Consider the following 18260-nt stretch of genomic DNA (forward strand, 5'->3'; position numbering starts at 1 on the left):
TTCTCTCTTCAGTCTCTATAGAATGTCTTCTTTGGGCCCCTAAGACTTCTTGTTGACATTTAGGATTCCCTGGGCACATGAGTACTTGAATTCAGACTGAATTACTGCCTGGAGAAGGTCTTATTCAAAGTCATAAGCTTCTTGGTTCTTAATGCTGAACTCATCTTCCTGTCATCTCCTGAACTAGAGAATGGTAGGGCTCAGGCTAACACACTTTTCTCTCTTAACACATGGGTTTTTTTCTGAAATTTCGTAGGTATGTCTTTATAATGAGGGACCTACTCTTTAAAGCTGCGAACCCCTAATTTCCTCTTCATACATGGACTCCTATAATCTCAGTTTACAGAAATTGAAAAGATCACCGGCTCTCTGTGGTCAGTTTGCTGCAGCTAGGCACCAGCACAGTAAGATGCTGATGTGGGGCCTAGGGCAATCAGTGTGTGTGTTTGCAAATGAAAATGAGAGAGGAAGAAAGGAAATCAGAAGAATGCCAGAGAGAGAGGGAGAGAGAGAGGGAGAGAGGGAGGAAGAGAGAGAGAGAAAGGGAGAGGGAGACAGAGAGAGAGAGAGAGAGAGAGAGAGAGAGAGAGAGAGAGAGAGAGGGAGAGGGAGAGAGAGAAAGAGAGGGAGGAAGAGAGAGAGAGGGGGAAGGGAGGGAGGGAGAGGGAGAGGGAGGGAGGGAGGGAGAGAGAGAGAGAGAGAGAGAGAGAGAGAGAGAGAGAGAGAGAGAGCAGTGAGTACTATGCTATCTTAAAAACCTGGGAGAGAAGCAGGCACTAGCAGATCCACAGAAAGGATATAAGGGTTTGGCCAGAGCAGAGGGATATAATTGTTCTTTCAGGTTCTGATTTTAAAAAGGTCAGTTTTTCCATAACATAATCAAAATGGAAATTTGTTAATCCGGGATGGAGGGAGGATGGTGTAGATAAGGCTGAAATGCATTAAAACAGTTTACACTTTCCTTGTTCCACAGCACCCTGGGCGTCTTTTGTCACAGTTCTAGAGAGCATTAGGTAATATGCATGGAGGCTTTAGAGTCTTGGGAGGGGATGTAGCTGTGCAAATAAACAACGTTGGTATTGTTATCAACATGGCTAGTGCTTTTCTCTCAAGACTAAGGGGTCTGTGAGTGCTGGTGGTCCTGGTGAGGCAGGCACAGGTCAGTGATTAACTGCCTTTCCTGGAGAGGAGGGTGTGGCTTCCTTACCTGCGCTGGAGTTAAGCTGTTACTTGTATCTGATGTCACTGTTTGGTCTTGGACTAGGGACATGACCTTTGTCTTTTTACTCTCTCCTCCTTTGCTTGTCTCTTACTTGTCTTCTAGGGGAGTGATTACCTTCCACTCTCCTTGATCTAATTTCAAATCCCTCTCCTCCAATTAGTGACAGTCATGTGGAGTCTGGGCTCTTACTATAGGCCTTGCTGCCATTAGCAATAAAGAAGGATGTTTGAAGTCTCTAGTTACTGTTGGCATGGTCAGGACAATAGTGCTCACTTCTTCTGTATGTTTACAGCTAGGATGGTGCTGCTGGTGGTGGGGCAGAGGGATAATGACGGATTTGGAGGTGGAACGAATGTTTCCTGCTTCATTAATGTGATTTAGGGCAAGCCAGTTCTCTTTGCTGAATCTATGGCATCTCTATTTAACAATAAATGACAAGGCTCCCTGCTTCTCTCTGTTCCAGAGACAGTCTCATTTTCTTCTGCACTTCCAGCCTCCTCCAGTAGACAAGATGGTGAAGGTCCGTGTGAATGGATTTGGCTGTTTTTGGTACCTGGTTACCAGGGCTGCCTTCTGCTCTGCACTTGGAAAAGTGGAGATTGTTGCCATCAGTGACCCCTTCATTGACTTCAACTACGTGGTCTACATATTCCAGTATGACTCCACCCATGGCAAGTTCAACGGCACAGTCAAGGCTGAGAAAGGGAAGCTTGTCATCAACGGGAAGGCCATCACCATCTTCCAGGAGTGAGATCCCGCTAACATCAAATGGGGTGATGCTGGTGCTGAGTATGTCGTGGAGTCTACTGGTGTCTTCACCACCATGGAGAAGAAAGGGGCCCACTTGAAGGGTGGGGCCAAAAGGGTCATCATCTCTGCCCCTTCTGCTGATGCCCCCATGTTTGTGATGGGTGTGAACCATGAGAAATATGACAACTCGCTCAGGATTGTCAGCAATGCATCCTGTACCACCAACTGCTTAGCCCCCTTGGCCAAGGTTATCCATGATAACTTTGGCATCATGGAAGGACTCATTACCATGGTCCATGCCATCACTGCCATTCAGAAAACTGTGGATTGTCACTCTGGAAAGCTGTGGTGTGATGGCCGTGGGTCTGCCCAGAACATTATCCCTGAATCCACTGGTGCTGCCAAGGCTGTGGGAAAGGTCATCCCAGAGCTGAATGGGAAGCTCACTGGCATGACTTTCTGTGTTCCTACTCCCAATGTATCTGTTGTGGATCTAGCATGTCGCCTGGAGAAACCTGCCAAATAAGATGACATCAAGAAGGTGGTAAAGCAGGCATCTGAGGGCCCACTTAAGGGCACCCCAGGCTACACGGAGGACCAGGTTGTCTCCTGCGACTTCAAGAGCACCTCCTAGTTTGATGCTGGGGCTAGCATTGCTCTCAATGACAACTTTGTAAACTCATTTCTTGGTATGACATCAGGATGGTGGACCTCATGGCCTACGTGGCCTCCAAGGAGTAAGAAGCCCTGGATCACCCCTCCCCCCCAGCAAGGACACTGAGAGCAAGAGAGAGGCCCTCAGTTGCTGAGGAGTCCCTGTCCCAACTTGGTCCCCCAACACTGAGCATCTCCCTCATAATTTCCATCCCAGACCCCCATAATAACAGGGGGGCCTAGGGAGACCTTCCCATTCTCTCGAATACTGTCGATAAAGTTTGCTGCACCTCCCCCCCCCAAAAAAAACCAAATGATAAGTTGGGTGGTAGTGGCACATACCTTTAATCCCAGCACTTGGGAGACAGAGGTAGGCAGATTTCTGTAAGTTCGAGGCCAGTCTAGTTTACCCAGAGAGTTCCAGATCAGTCAGGGCTACACAGAGAAACACTGTCTCAAAAATGTTCATAAAAGGCCCTCCTCCATGTGGTATAGGTGGGAAGAAGACACCCAGAGGCCCATCCACCTCATGTCCTGCCTGCAGGGGAGCCACTATGCCGTGCAAGCATGTGATGGAGAGATGGGAGAGAGAGAGAAGTGGAACTTTCTGAACACTTTGAAGAGAGGCAGAACTGGAGACACAAAGGTGAAGAGGAACAGCCTGATATTAGTGACTTGCTCTGCTACTTGAGGCCATGGTAAAGTCCCAGCCTGCCCTTTCACTAAGGGCCATGTCTGAGACCATGGCTATGCAGTAGCAGGATTCTGTGGCCCAGATTATCATCAAAAGCCGAGCAGACATCCTGGTCTGGGGTGCCGCCTGGGACCATATTGACATTCAAGGGCTGTGTAGAGCTGGCCCCACCCTTCGCTGGCTGCAATATTTGGGAGAGCAGTCCCATACCTCACCTAGGTATCCCAGCAGAGCTGGCCTTGGTGATGTGGGTGTGAGGGAGTCAGCCTGAGGGCATAAGAAAGGGAGAGATGGGCTCCCTATTGCCAGCTGCAGCATTGGGTGAGCTAGCCAGGGCAGTGCTGGGGAGCTGGCCCTGGTGGTGTGGGTGCAGGAGAGCTGATGGGCTGACCCACTCAGATGTTAGCATCTACCTCATCAATGAACTGCTGGAGTGTGTGAAGAGGCAGGCCCTACAGATCCAAACCTTCAGGATCTCCACGACACAGGGCAGCAACAGGATGTCCAAGAGGAGTCCTGATGAGAATCCAGTTTTGATAGTAGCAGAGTCCAGAGGTCTTGAACCAGACCAATGACTCATTGCAATTAACATTTTCAAGTAAAGATGTGTGGACAAAAGTGTAGACTGAGACACACTGTGACACAGCACAGCTTCCGTGACAGGGTGTTTTTGTTTTTACTTTCTATTTTTGTTTTCTTTTGAGGGGAGGTCGCATTGGCAGGGGGTTAATACTAAGAGACTGGGAGAGTGGGAGTGGGGTGCATGATATGAAAGTCACAGAGAATCAATGAAAAGTTAAATAAATGGTACTGGAAGACCAAGAATGGTATTTGTGAGGTTTACTTACTGTAAAGCGCTTGAACGTGGGCAGAGCTCTGTATGAGTGGTGGCTGTTGTCACTGTCTAATGGCAGAGTAGAGATCTTGTCAGCCAGGTGGGATTCTGAGTGAGCCGCTTAGGTTTTCTTAAAAGATGTCAACTTCCCACGTGGGCTGCCAAGGTGCTGAAGTGACGCACGAAAGCCTGGCATCTCTACCTTCCCGGTGCACTCTGCTCTTTATTTCGGTTGCCATGTTAACCACTCAAAGAGTGTCTGTCAAACCTAGTTCACTTCCCTTTAAGGCTGCAGGCCCACAGATAAATCATTGTCCTAAATACACGGCCACTTTGGATTCTAGGAAGAACAAAACCTTGCAGGTCAGACTAGCTCAGGACAAGGACAATGATCCGGAAGTGAGGTCTGCTCTCTGGGGCAGAAGTAATCATCTTCTGGAAGCAGGTTGTCACTTCAAACAACATGGATCTCCAGCAGACAGCCTTACAGGATGAGGACCATCAACTATTTTATCTCGGAATCCTTGATGATGTGTACTTCTGCTCCAAATCTCAAGTCTTCCTGCATTTAAACCTAAAGCTTACATCAGAACTGGGGTTGAAGGTGGACTTGGGGGTCGCCTGACTCCTTTATCTGTCCCTCTTCCCAGTGTGGCCACACTGAGTAAATCTTCCTCTTTTATCTCTCACCGTTATCAGTCTCTTTAAGTGGTGCACCGGGACAGGTGGCTGAGCCTAGTGCATTGGGTGTTCTGGAGTGTGGCCTTGTGTCTGAAAAACTCTGGATACAATTCAGGAATCGCCGACAATCTGTCCTTTGTACAGTACAAGAGTCTTTGCCTCTATAGGAATGAGGGTGTTTCATAGGAATCACCTGTCAGTTTAACAATGGCTTTCTTTGGGTGCGTGCTGAATCTCAGGTACTGCCCTGGGAAACTTGCTCAGGCCGGGTATGGATAACAAATGAGCAAGCAAAGAACTGGATTTGAAATCTTAAACGACCAAGTGCTATGAGCAGACCATCAGAGCTGAGGTGGATTCTGTGAGGTAGGCTGCTGAGAGCAGCTTCCCCCAAACGTCTTCCATGATGGCCCTGAGGTGCCTGGAGTCTTGCTACATCCCTGGCATTTCCCCTCATCCATGCTTGGAAATTCATGCAGGTTTTCCTCATTCATCTTCGAGCTGCTCCCAGCCACTTTCCTCTTACTTCCGGCCTTCTGGCTCCACCAGAGGGGCCCGTTCCTGGGTCCCGGGACATCTTCATGTCTCCCTGTCCTCGCAGCGTCTGACAGGGTCGAATACCTAATTCATGAGGGAAAAGGCTCTATTCTAAACTTCTTCCCTGACAACAGTTTCGGCAGTGGCTGCATAGAGGCAAAATAGAAAAGGTAGCAACAGAGCAGAGGCCCACAGGGGACTTCACAACAACCAGATCAGCTTCTGGGCTGCCAGCTTCGAGGCCTACAGGCTAAGTAACACCAGGAGCAATGGCTGGGGAGCTGACCCGACGTCATCAGGAAGCTAACGAAGCCTGCTTCCTCCTCATGCCTGCCTGCCTGCCTGAGACAACTTGGCCCTGTCTTAGATAGCCCACTCAGCACCTGCCTCCTGGATCAGGCGTCTCTCAGGGGAGCCAGCAGGAAGCGTGTTGGCATTTATTTCCTTTATTCAGCTTTAGAATTTCTCTCCTCTGAAACACATCAAGCGATTGCCATGACAGAGATCTGGAAAATCACATCTAGAGATGAAGGATAAAATGCAACTATCAGGAATACACATTCTCTTGCTCCTCTGGGGATCTCTTTCCAGTTCTGACTGGAAAGCCTGTGAGGTAAAGGGTAGGGAGAAACCCTGGGATGAGGATTGCTAGATCTAGACTCTGCTCTTAACAGGATGCAATGGTAGGCAAATCTCTCTGCTCTTCATTCACTTATTTGTAAAATACCAAGAATGAGTTGTGTAAACGGTGTGCTTTGTCTTTCCAGACCAAACAGTAAGATTTTACACAGCCCTGTAAGATATAGTCATTGAAAACAAAGTGGTAAGACTGTTGTTCATAGCTGCCATTGTGTTATGGAGTGAACTGCAAAGGAAAATAGAGGTAAATTGTTTGTTGGTGAGATGACATAGGACCACACAGTTCTTATAGATTAGTAGCGAAAAGTTCTTTGTGAGTAATGTATGGTTTCTGCAAAACTGGACAACTGTTAGCTCACAGTCATTCAGTACAGCTGTGCCACTTACACACTGGCCGATGGTGTTTGAGAGCTGTGGTAAAGCATATTTTTACTGAAGTTTGGTGGTCATTTTAACTTTTATCAGTCTAGAGGGCATAAAGTAATGTTTTATTGTGGTTTAATTTTTATTTCCCTTTTGTCTAATGATGTCGGATGTACCCACTGGCCATTGTAGTGTAATTACTTAGAAGTGTCTAGACATATTTTGTACAATTTAAACAGAGATTTTTTACCTTTTCATTGATGGCTTAAGTTACTTACATATGCTGGTCATAGACTTATTTTGGTCACATATCTATGCTTATAAGTAGCTACTGCTTCCAGTCAATAATTTGTCTTTTCTTTTTTTCTTTAGTGGTGTCATTTGGTGAACAGGAAAACTTAAAGTCTAATCTGTTTCTTTAAGGTAGATGAGTGAGTCTCTCTCTCTCTCTCTCTCTCTCTCTCTCTCTCTCTCTTAAAGAAAGAAAGATTTATTTTAATTATTTTTTTGTGTGCCTTCATGTGGGTGCTAGGAACTGATCCCATATCCTATGCATGAGCAGTAAGTGCTTCTAACCAATGAACCTTCTTTTCGTCCTACCAAGAGTCTTGAGCCTCTCTCAAGATGTCACTGGCTTAACGTCATCACAATATTTTTCTAATTTTTTTCTACAAGCGTTTGGCTTTGTGATTGCTTTCAGGTCTTTGAGGTTTGTTTGGATTCAGGTTCATTTATTCTATTTTCTGAATCTGTGTTCTCCAGAAGCATTTGTTAAATGATGGCTGGATTAGTGAAATACCATTTGTTGAAATAAATTAGTTTCTGGCTTATGTTAACAAGAAATGCTTCTGAATACATCAAATGGGTCCTGGCCTCAAAATGATGACTAATCAAGAGCTGATTTTGTGGGGTGTAAGCCTTGGGATAAGTTATAAACTTGTTTAAAATACTAATGATGTATAATAAATATGAAAGTGCAGGTATGCTTTTGAGAGCTTGACTTAAAAATTTGGGCTTTAGCCATGCCTTTAATCCCAGCACTTGGGATGGAGAGGCAGCAGATTTCTGTAACTTTGAGGACAGCCTGGTCTACAGATAGAATTTCAGGAGAGTTGGGATTACACAGAGAAACCCTATCTCAAAAAAAAAAAAAAAGGGCTACATTTACTGGAAAGTGAGATTTGGATTCTCTCTCTCTCTCTCATTGCATTTACATAATTTATACATCCTACTTCCTGTTCTGCCTCCTACCATTTCCTCCTGTGTTGTCCCTACCTCAACATACCCTAGGTATATTTGTTTTGTTTTCTTAAGGACATCCATACTATTTCCACAGTGGCTTCAGCATTGTAGACTCCCAGCAACAGTGCACACAAATTCCAATATCCCAATATTTGTTGTTCTTTAAAACATAAGAGGCATCCTCGCAGGTGTGGCCTCTCATGTGATCTGCATTTCCCTGATGATCAGTCTGTTGCCTTCGGAATGTCTTCTTTGGAGAAATGTCTGTTCAACACTTTTACTCAATTTTAAATGACCTGTTTCTTCACTATTGAGGTGTAGGAGTTTCTTACATAGCTTTGATGTTGCCCCATTCTGGATGCATGGCTTAGGACCATGCCCTTCTGCCTTGGAGGTTGTTTCTCATCTACAGATCACCTCCTTTGCTGTTTGGAGGCCTTTTTACTTTTCTGTAGTTCAACTTTTCTACCTTTGCTTTTATTGCCTAAAAATTTGGGCCTAATCATTTCTAAGACCAACATCACGAAGCTTTCCTATTATTATTATTATTATTATTATTATTTATGTGTGTGCACCTGTGTGTGCATGCACCTTAAGACCAGGGGTTGATGTTCAGCATCATTCCCACCCTATTTTTGAGACAAGGTTCTGGAGCTCATCAATTCACTTATGCTGACTCTGAGTATATAGCAATGCATGCACACACACAGACACATTTGCAAGTGTACATGCATATGTATGTATGTATGTATGTATGTATGTGTGCATGGCTATGTATAGACATGTGTATAAGTGCATAGTTATATGAGCATGAATTTGTGTTCAGTAAGAACTGGTGTGCATGTGCACATGTGTGTCTGTATCTGGTTTATGTGGCACACACACCATGGACCATTATAGGTGCATTACTTTGTCAAGTGTTGTTAAGTCAGTTAAATACAGAAGGAAACAGATGTCACTCTAATGGAGAAACTAAAGTGTCTTTCACAGAAGGACTGATTATAGTGATACAGACTCAAGAGAACTAATAGGGTGGATGACTCCAGGCCCAAGAATCTTGGGACTATTCCTCCAAGGGGAGGTGGTGGTTATAGAGGCTTGAAGTGATCAGCTTTATGGGGAGAGAGACTTATGACCGACCATAGCTGAGGCATTTTCGAAAAGTGTGCATCCATCTCACTGACCCGGTGATGGGAATATTTGAAGCCAGAATTTGATTATCTTTTCCATTTTGTATCTAATTGGAGTCTCTCAGCCTTCAGATGTAGCCAGATATGGGGATACATTAACGTTGTCTACATGGGAAGTAGTGCTTAGATGGGTGAGGAGAAATTGAGAGGGCAAAGGGGAGGTCACCAGCTTGTGGCTTCTCTCAAACTCTCCTGTGGAGGGAAGGAATCATGCCCAGAACACCCACCATCTGCTAGGCTCCGTACTGACCCCTTCACACACACTGTTGCTGTCACATAACTTTCCTTTTCCTGCGTCTCAGAGGAAGAGACATACATTGACTTACCCCAGGCCAGAAGTGACTTTTGCAAGTTTGTCCTGGTTAACCCCAAAGCTGTTGCTTTGAATATGATACCGTAGTGACTGTAGTGATTTATGTTCTGCCAGCTTCCCAGAGGAAGCAAATAAATAGACTTCTGTAGATGAGCAGTGTTTTCCTGAAACAGAATAAAAAGGCAGGGCAGACGTGACAAGCTAAAGACACTGTCTTTGGATCAGAGAATAGTGTGAAGCTAATGGTGACCTGCTTACAAAGGTGTCAGGGACCATTGTGGCTTCTAGCAAAATGTTCTCAAGATTCTTTACATTAAAAAGTGTATATTTTTATCTTTAGCATTTTACAGTAATGAATACTGCATGAACTTACTCCTCCTTCTGAGTGGGTCATCGCTTCCTTATCTCTGCATTCCCAGCTGTGTTGTGTCTTTTTGCCACTAGAAAAAAGTGGGTGAGATATTTTGCTGAGAGTTTAATTTAAATTTCTCTGCTACTTAGTGAAACCTTTCTCAAGATTCTTACTGTACATCTGGTGACTTGTAGGGGTCCTTAGGGTCTCATGCCAACATCATTGTCCTACTTCTGACAAAGTAAACTTTTATTACTAGCTTATGGGCTTCACTGAGACTGCATTTGGGAGCTGTGAGGAATCCCTCCGTGACACTGGTCAACATTGGTGGTTGTGGAGGATTTTGGTCATAAGGAAGATGAGTAGAAATCACATGTCCCTTGCACAGGTCAAGAGGTCACATGTCCCTTGCACAGGTCAAGAGGTCACATGTTCCTTGCACAGGTCAAGAGAAGTACTGTAATGTGATATCCAACCTCTCTATTCTCAAAGGTCAAGAAACAAGTCCTATCTTTATTAAACAGAGAACAAAATGAAGAAGGCAAGGATACCAGTAGACATGTAATTCAAGAAACATGTATCTAGTAAATGCCAGGCAGTGCAGTGTCCTGCAGTGAGACGGGCAGCAGCCGTAGTTCTAGAGCCCTTTCTCCTTCCCTTCGCCTAAGCCTTAGGTCTTTCGTGTACGTGTGGGGTCCTTTGTTTCCATCAGGTGATGTTCAGGTGGAGTGGAACAGGAGGGACTCAAGGCATTTCTGATCCTTAGATACGTTAATCGGAAAGAAACTCCCAGAAGCATGGAGTTATGACAGAGCAGACTCCATTGGATTCAGTGGCCCAGCATCTTAGCTAACTTGAGGGACAGCTGGCCATCTGACCCGTCTAACATCCAGCATCTTAGCTAACTTGAGGGACAGCTGGCCATCTGACCCGTCTAACATCCTGGAGACGGAATGCTCAAGATTCAATGGGGCCTGAACATGCTCTTCTTTTAGCACAGAGCGGCAGTAGCAGAAGCCCCATTTGCTGAGTACTTGATGTCCGATGGTCGCCGGCACACTCTACACCATTCCCACTATTCCTGTAACACAGTGCTGAGGCACAGCATCTTACGAGATCCTCAGTGGATCGATGGACACCACCCTCCCACCCCTTGCCCTGTGTGGGTCCACGAGTCTATGTTCATATGAGTATACTTTCATGTAAGGGGTTCAATACTCTTCCACTCCCCTCATTCACCAGGGGAGGCCCAACACACACGGCAGAGGATTCAGTGGGGGACAATATGGCTATCTTAGGCAGGGACATCTTTAGTGTCTTTGGTAATTGCTATCTGTTCAGATAATCAGCTGGGAAGTTAGTATATTATTCAAAATTATGATTTTCTTTAATTGACATTCATCTAGACATTATTTCCATTGTATATATGTATATGTATATGTATATGTATATGTATATGTATATGTATATGTATATGTATATGTATGTATGTATGTATGTATGTATGTATGTATGTATGTGTATTAGGATTTTTTTGCAGGCTGGTTATTTTTCCCACTCAATAGCATGCCACAGAAATCTCTGCAAGTTAATTTCTTTAATCCAAATTTACCTTTAATAGCTCATAAAGCACTGAATCCCCGAAGTACCCTAAAACATCCAGCCATTACCACATCTTTGGTTATGTTCTTTGCTTCTAATTATTTTTTTTTTAAATCGTTTTTTTTCTTTGTCTCCGGTGTTTGGAAGCCTAGTGCTCTTGAAAGGCTGAGGGGAGAGGATGTAATTTCTAGAGTGGCCACTAGATGGCGAAATTACCCCACAGCGCTGGTAAAACCACATAGTTAACTGCGTGTGCATGAGGCAGTGGGCTTGACTGCTTGGTACGGAACCCTGTACAGCGGCACATGTGGAAGGGATTTTGGAAATTAACTGGTTCACTTTGTATTTTTTATTATCATTTTTTTTTTGTTTTGGGAACTTTAATATTTGCGACAAAGTCCTTTGAGTAATGTCCCATCCATGCCACTCTGCCGTTGGTGGTCTATGGTTATCAGGCTATATAGCATATCTCACCCGCTAACTACCATTGGGATGAAAACTATTCTGTCCCAAAGACCAGCAGCATCAGAAGCCAGGGCCATCTGTGCAGAGCTCAGGAATGTGTCTCATCAGAAGCCACTAAGCTGGGAATGGTTGCCACAGAGCCTGTTCCTCTGTGGGTGGACATTGTGGTTCCCCACAGGACCATACATGTTGGGCCAGAGGGAGGGACCCATGACACCCCATGGTTCTTTCTCTCTTCAAGCCTGGCCAGAGCTCTTTGAAGGTCTCAGTGCTCAGTGTAGGCGCTGACATGCCTTGTCGGCTGTCTCTGGGAAGAAAAGCTCTCTGAATCATTGTACAGTGTGCTGAGGGGAGACCACAGCTATGGCCAACTATTGGGGGCCTGTGTAGGTTTCAAAGTCATTCCCACAAGGACTGGTCTCATTCCTAAAGAAGTTGTCCTCATCCAGGCCGAGGCTATAGGGCTTATCCTAACCCTCGGGGAAGACATCAATGTTTATCATGCCTCCTCGGGAGAACCTCAGCCCCTTGCCATCAAACTTTGTCTCAAGGGCTACCACAAACTTCTCCCCGATATTCTCCTTCTTGTCCTACTCATAGAACTCGATCCTCCCCTCCAGGGTGCAGCTGTGGCAGATGGGAGAGATGGTCAGCATGGCATGCTGGAACTCAATGAAGGTTCCATGCTTCTTGGGCTGTCTGAGCTGGGCCATGTAACAGAGGCAGAAGCTGATCAAGTTCTGTATGGGCGCCCCACCAGCGAGGCTCTCTCTCAGCAGCTTGGAGAGTAGCCGTCTATAGTTGTACTGCAGGGTCCCGTTCTGAGCAAACACACAACCAGACTTCTCAATGACTTCATCCCCATCACCTGCTGCTCAGCGATTTTACAGTAGTCAGTCTGAGCCACCCACCTACCGATCTGTACCCGACTTGGCAGCTCCCGCAGGAGGGCTGATACCTCAGGGTCACTTTTTTCTGGTGAGTTGGCTTGAGGGTTCTGTCCATATCGAACAGTCCTTCGGGCTCCCTTAGTGGTGGCAGCCATGGGTGCAGCTTCCCACACAAAGTGCTGTTGGCAACTTGTATGTGGTGACATGTGATACACAAAGCATTCTAACTGGAAAAGATTCACTCCACCTATTCCCCTCTCCCCTTTTCTATGCTTGTCCCTGACCCCAGAGAGAACCAGGCTTGAATACTTTGGGGGAATTGGTGTATAATTCTTTCTATATGACATACATCTGAACATGTGCTCATCTATCTTTTTGTCTTTCTGTTTTTCTGCCTTTCTTTTTTCTTCTTTATTGGATATTTTATTTACATTTCAGATGTTATTCCCTTTCCCCATTCCCCCCCCACCCAGAAAACCCCATCCCATCTCCCCTCCTCCTGCTTCTATGAGGATGTGCCCTTACCCAGCCACTCACTCTCACCTCCTCACCCTCGAATTCCCTCACACCGGGGCATCCAGCCTTCACGGGTTCAAGGACCTCCTCTTCCACCTATGCTCAACAAGGCAATCCTCCCCTACCATGGGTTTCTCCCTATGTGCTCCCAGGCTGGTGGTTTAGACCCTGGGAGCTCTGGTTGGTTGGTATTGTTGCTCTCTCCATGGGGCTGCAAACCCTTTCAGCTCCTTCAGTCTTCTCTCTAACTTCTCCATTGGGAACCCCATAATCAGTTCAATGGTTAGCTGTGAGCATCCGCCTCTGTATATGTCAGGCTCTGGCAGACCTCTAAGGAGACAGCTATATCAGGCTCCTGTCAGCATTCACTTCCTGGCATCCACATCAGTGTCTGCCTTTGGTGACTGCACATGGGTTGGATACCCAGGTGGAGCAGTCTCTGGATGGCCCCTCCTTCAGTTTCTGTTCCACACTTTGTCTCCATATTTGCTCTCATGAGTATTTTGTTACTCCTTCTAAGAAGGACCGAAGCACCCACACTTTGGTCTTCCTTCTTCATGAGCTTCATGTGGTCTGTGAGTTGTATCTTGGGTCCTGCAATCTTTTGGGCTAATATCCACTATCAGTGAGTGCATACCATGTGTGTTCTTTTATGATTGGGTTACCTCACTCAGGATGATACTTTCTAGTTTCATCAATTTGCCTAAGAATTTCATGAATTCATTGTTTTTTCCTCCTTCCTTCCTTCCTTCCTTCCTTCCTTCCTTCCTTCCTTCCTTCCTTCCTTCCTTCCTTCCTTCTTTCTTTCTTTCTTTCTTTCTTTCTTTCTTTCTTTCTTTCTTTTTCCTTTCTTTCTTTTTTTGAGACAGGGTTTCTCAGTATAGCCCTGGCTGTCCTGGAACTCACTCTGTGGACCAGGCTGGCCTCGAACTCAGAAATCCGCCTGCCTCTGCCTCCCAAGTGCTGGGATTAAAGGTGTGCACTACCACTGCTGGGCAAATTCATTGTTTTTAATAGCTGAGTAATACTCCATTGTGTAAATGTACCACATTTTCTGTATCCATTCCTCTGATGAAGGATATCTGTGTTCTTTCCAGTTTCTGGCTATTATAAATATGGCTGCTATGAACATAGTGGAACATGTGTCCTTGTTATATGTTGGAGCATCTTCTGGGTATATGCCCAGGAGTGGTATAGCTGGGTCCTCAGGTAATAAATACTATGTCCAATTTTCTGAGGAACCATCAGACTGATTTCCAGCTTGCAATCCCACCAACAACGGAGGAGTGTTCCTCTTTGTCTACACCCTCGCCAGCGTCTACTATCACCTGAGTTTTTAATCTTAGCCATTCTGGCTGGTGTGAGATGGAATATCAGGGTTGCTTTGATTTGCATTTCCCTGATGACTAAGGATGGTGAACATTTCCTTAGGTGCTTCTCGGCCATTCGAGTTTCCTCAGTTGAAAATTATTTGTTAAGCTCTATACCCCATTTTTTAATAGGGTTATTTGGTTGTCTGGAGTCTAATTTTTGAGTTCTTTGGATATATTGGATATTAGCCCTCTATCAGATGTAGGATTGGTAAAGATCTTTTCCCAATCTGTTGGTTGCCATTTTGTCCTATTGACAGTGTCCTTTGCCTTACAGAAGCTTTGCAATTTTATGAGGTCTCATTTGTCAATTCTTGATCTTAGCGCATAAGCCATTGGTGTTCTGTTCAGGAACTTTCCCCATGTGCCCAAGTATTTGAGGTTCTTCTCTTCTCTTAGTTATTAACAGAACCTTCAATTAGTTTCAGTGTATCTGGTTTTATGTGAAGGTCCTTTATCCACTTGGACTTGAGCTTTGTACAAGGAGATAAGAATGGATCGGTTTGCATTCTTCTACATGCTGACCTCCAGTTGAACCAGCACCATTTGTTGAAAATGCTGTCCTTTTTCCACTGGACAGTTTTAGCTCCTTTGTCAAAGATCAAGTGACAATAGGTGTGTGGGTTCATTTCTGGGTCTTCAAGTCTTTCTTTCAAAAGATTTATTCACTTATATTTGTGTGTCTAGGTCTGCTTGCATGAGTTCATGTGTTCCACATGTATGCGAGATGCCTCAAGAGGCCAGAGGGTGTCCTCCCCTAAAACTGGAGTTACAGAGAATTGTAAGCCATCTGATATGGGTGCAGGGAACTGAACCCTGGTCCTTTGGAAGAGCTTCACCTGCTCTTAATTGTTGATCCATCTCTCCAGCCCCCATCCATCCTTTCCTAGCAAGTGTCCTTGGCATCTCCCCATTTTGTAAGTGAAGACAGCTCAGGGTCAGCACTGCTGTCAGTAGGTTGCTGATCATGCTCTGGGGTTCACACAGACCCGAGTTTTAAAAGTTGACTTTGTAGCAGTGGTTGCTGTATTTGGTTAAAGTATTTAGCCCCTATTGAGCTTTTGTTTGATCAGTTTTCAAGGCATCAGGGCCTCCTAAATCAAGTGAGGACATGCAGACGCTCTCAGCTCAGTGGCTGACCTGGTGGAGACAATTCATTTTCTCCCTTTTTACTCTTTTTCTTTCACACACACACACACACACACACACACACACACACACACACACACACAGAGACACACACAGACACACAGACACACAGACACACAGACACACACACACACACACACACACTATTAGTGGAAAAGCACGTGCCTTTGCTCCTTGAATCCTCTAAACCTGGTAACGTGGGCACAGAGAACACATGTGATCACACTACCCAGGCTCCAGCCCAGTGACCCAGTAACCCAGAAGCAGGAATCTTACCAATGTCAAGACCTTTCTTAGCCAAAAAGTCTCTATCCTATTCATGTTCAGGGCAAGAGCTGTATCTGGGAGGTGGAGGGAAATTGCAAGTCTAACGTGGAATATGGCAAGGCTGAACTGACTGTACTTCAGACTCAGTTCAGGCCTGTAAAATTATGGCCAACTTTTGCATGCAAGAGTTGGTATCCCTCCCAACAATCTGTCTATCCTTAGCCCTAGTTTTCCCAGGTGAGCACATTGATATTCTGGGAGAGATGTCATCACCTGGGCTAGTGACACACACCGAGCAGTAAAGATGAGAATCAGTCCGATCACATAGAACCCAAGGCCCAGGCCCCTCAGCACCATGCTTAACAGGTCTGTGCAACGGACACTATCTGCAGAGGTCTCTGGTGGGAGTGTTCCAGCAAAGGGGAAAGGGTGTGAGCAGGGAGGGGAAGTGCCCCCATAGCTGCTGCTCTGGTGCCACTGCTGTCCTGGCCTGGCCACCACTGTTGCTCTGAGATGCTGCACTGGCCAGAGGAGGGCTAGTGAGGTGGAGGGGAGCTGTTAGCAGAGAAAGCTTCCAAAGCTTCTGGGGAGTGTTCTCTCCCCAGGAGGTGTTACAGCTCTTATCAGACACTCTTAGGCATTGGAGTAATTCTCTCTCACACATATTCTTTCTGGATAGGTTCTTATACACAGTTTTGGGGTGGGTTGGGGTCTGACAGCCGGTGCTTCCTATTGGCTTGGTCTGAGATATTGGGATGCCTCATCTACATGTGGAGGGGCTTGGGGGTGCTGCCCCTATGTGACCGATGGTTAAAATCCACTCTATGGGGGGCTGTGGCTATGTGACAGGGGCCTGGTGTTGAGAGCAGGTGAAGCTCCTACAGTCCCTTTGGGTCCCCAGGGGCTTCCAACCCAGATCAATCTTACCAGGCTTTCTCTCATGGTCCACTGCCCCACATTCTCCCAGAGAGCCATGCTCAACCATCAACACTATATTATGTTTCCATGTCATAGTCATCTTTGATTTGGAAAGCATCAGGCTATTGTGGATGCCACTTCAATGGTATTTGAAGAAAAAAATGAACTATATCAAAATGTAATCATAAAACATTAAATATAAAATATAATCACAAAACATCTCCCACAAACTGAAACAAAGTCCAAAGAAATAGTTAATCTCTTTCTGTTTTTTTTTTTAAACCCTTCCTGATAAATTCATCTGAGAAAGATGGTATTGGGTGGCAGCCCAGTCCTTAGGGTGATCAGCTGATCTGCAGGTTCAGGGGGTTCTTGTTCCTCCATGCAGAGCAAGCTTCCCCAGATGGGACTGTTGCTTCCTTTCTCTCTCTCCTTGTGAGAAGCTGAATGAGTGACAGTTCATTTCCCCATGGGTATAAATGTCACTTGTGACCACTGCAGTCATCCCTGGGAAGAGATCTCGGCCTGTGTGGTAATCCACATCATGTTCAGCTCTTTTTGAAAAAATGAGAACTGTCTTTTGATGTGATTCTCATCTTGCTCAAATCAACTCTGGGAAGTTTCACAGGGTTCCTGTGTCACCGGTGGAAGTCCCCGGATTTCTGTTCTTGGGAAGCCTGGATGGTATCTCCAGAGACAAGAAGGGTCTATTTGCCATGTAGGATGAAAAAAACAGATATCGAAGTAGAATCCTTCAGTGTCCCATTGCTGTCAGTGTGAACCAGAGTTCTCTGGAAAAAAAAAAAAGGCCAAACCCACACTGGTATTAAAGATTAGAATTCCTGTGACTGCTGTGAGTTGGAATGTTGTAGATATAGGACCAAATTATCTTGATCTATCTTTAGCCCCTTGATTCATTCATTCATTCATTGCCCTTCTGTGTGTCTGATCTAATGTTCTTGTAAGTATCAGATGCAGCAATCTGAGATGTAGTAGACACACAGACCCCTAATTTCCATTAACCCAGAGGCTAAGAATGCCTGTAGCAGAGAAGTCCTTGCTGGGACTGTGTGTTCCCACCCATGTCTTTGCAAAGTGCGTTGATTTATGCCTGTTTTTTTCTTCTGTAACTATAAAAACTTGACGAAACTCTTCCCAGTTTCAGATTTGGCATTTGGAGGTAACCGTCACTCAGAGTTGTCTCCAGAATAAATGCTCTCTATTCCCTTAGGAGTGAGAACTGTGCTTTTGAGTGGGTGGGTGCTGGAATGCGCTGAGGGAGAAGAGCAGCGTTGCGTGGTAGGAGAGTTCCTTCTGCTCCAGGCAGGTGAGGCTGGGAAGCAGCTCCAGGCTTCGGGTTTTAGACATGTATTTACATCATCATGGGGCGAGTACAAAGCTTTGTAATAGAAAAGAAATTTCAACATAGCAAGCCATGGTTGAAAACTTTCACACCCGGTAGATGGAAATTAAACTGGCTTTGATGAAGTCTCCATTAAAGAGTCTTAAAGAGGGAGTCATTTTCTTTTTCAGAGATAGAAACAGCAACTCTCTGCAGTCAGGTCTGGGAATAGGCTCCTGGTAACTCTGCTTCAATAGAATGTTTCCTCC

General features: G+C 45.4%; 2 pseudogenes; one reads left to right on the forward strand and one right to left on the reverse strand.

Annotated features, from left to right (window-relative positions):
• The first annotated feature begins 1733 nt into the window (after positions 1-1733).
• On the forward strand, positions 1734-2713 carry LOC114619319 (annotated as a pseudogene).
• Positions 2714-11811: 9098 nt separating this feature from the next.
• Positions 11812-12584, reverse strand: LOC114619262 (annotated as a pseudogene).
• Positions 12585-18260: the final 5676 nt, after the last annotated feature.

Source organism: Grammomys surdaster, unplaced genomic scaffold (genome assembly GCF_004785775.1).
Source record: "Grammomys surdaster isolate TR1022 unplaced genomic scaffold, NIH_TR_1.0 149, whole genome shotgun sequence".
NCBI lineage: Eukaryota > Metazoa > Chordata > Mammalia > Rodentia > Muridae > Grammomys > Grammomys surdaster.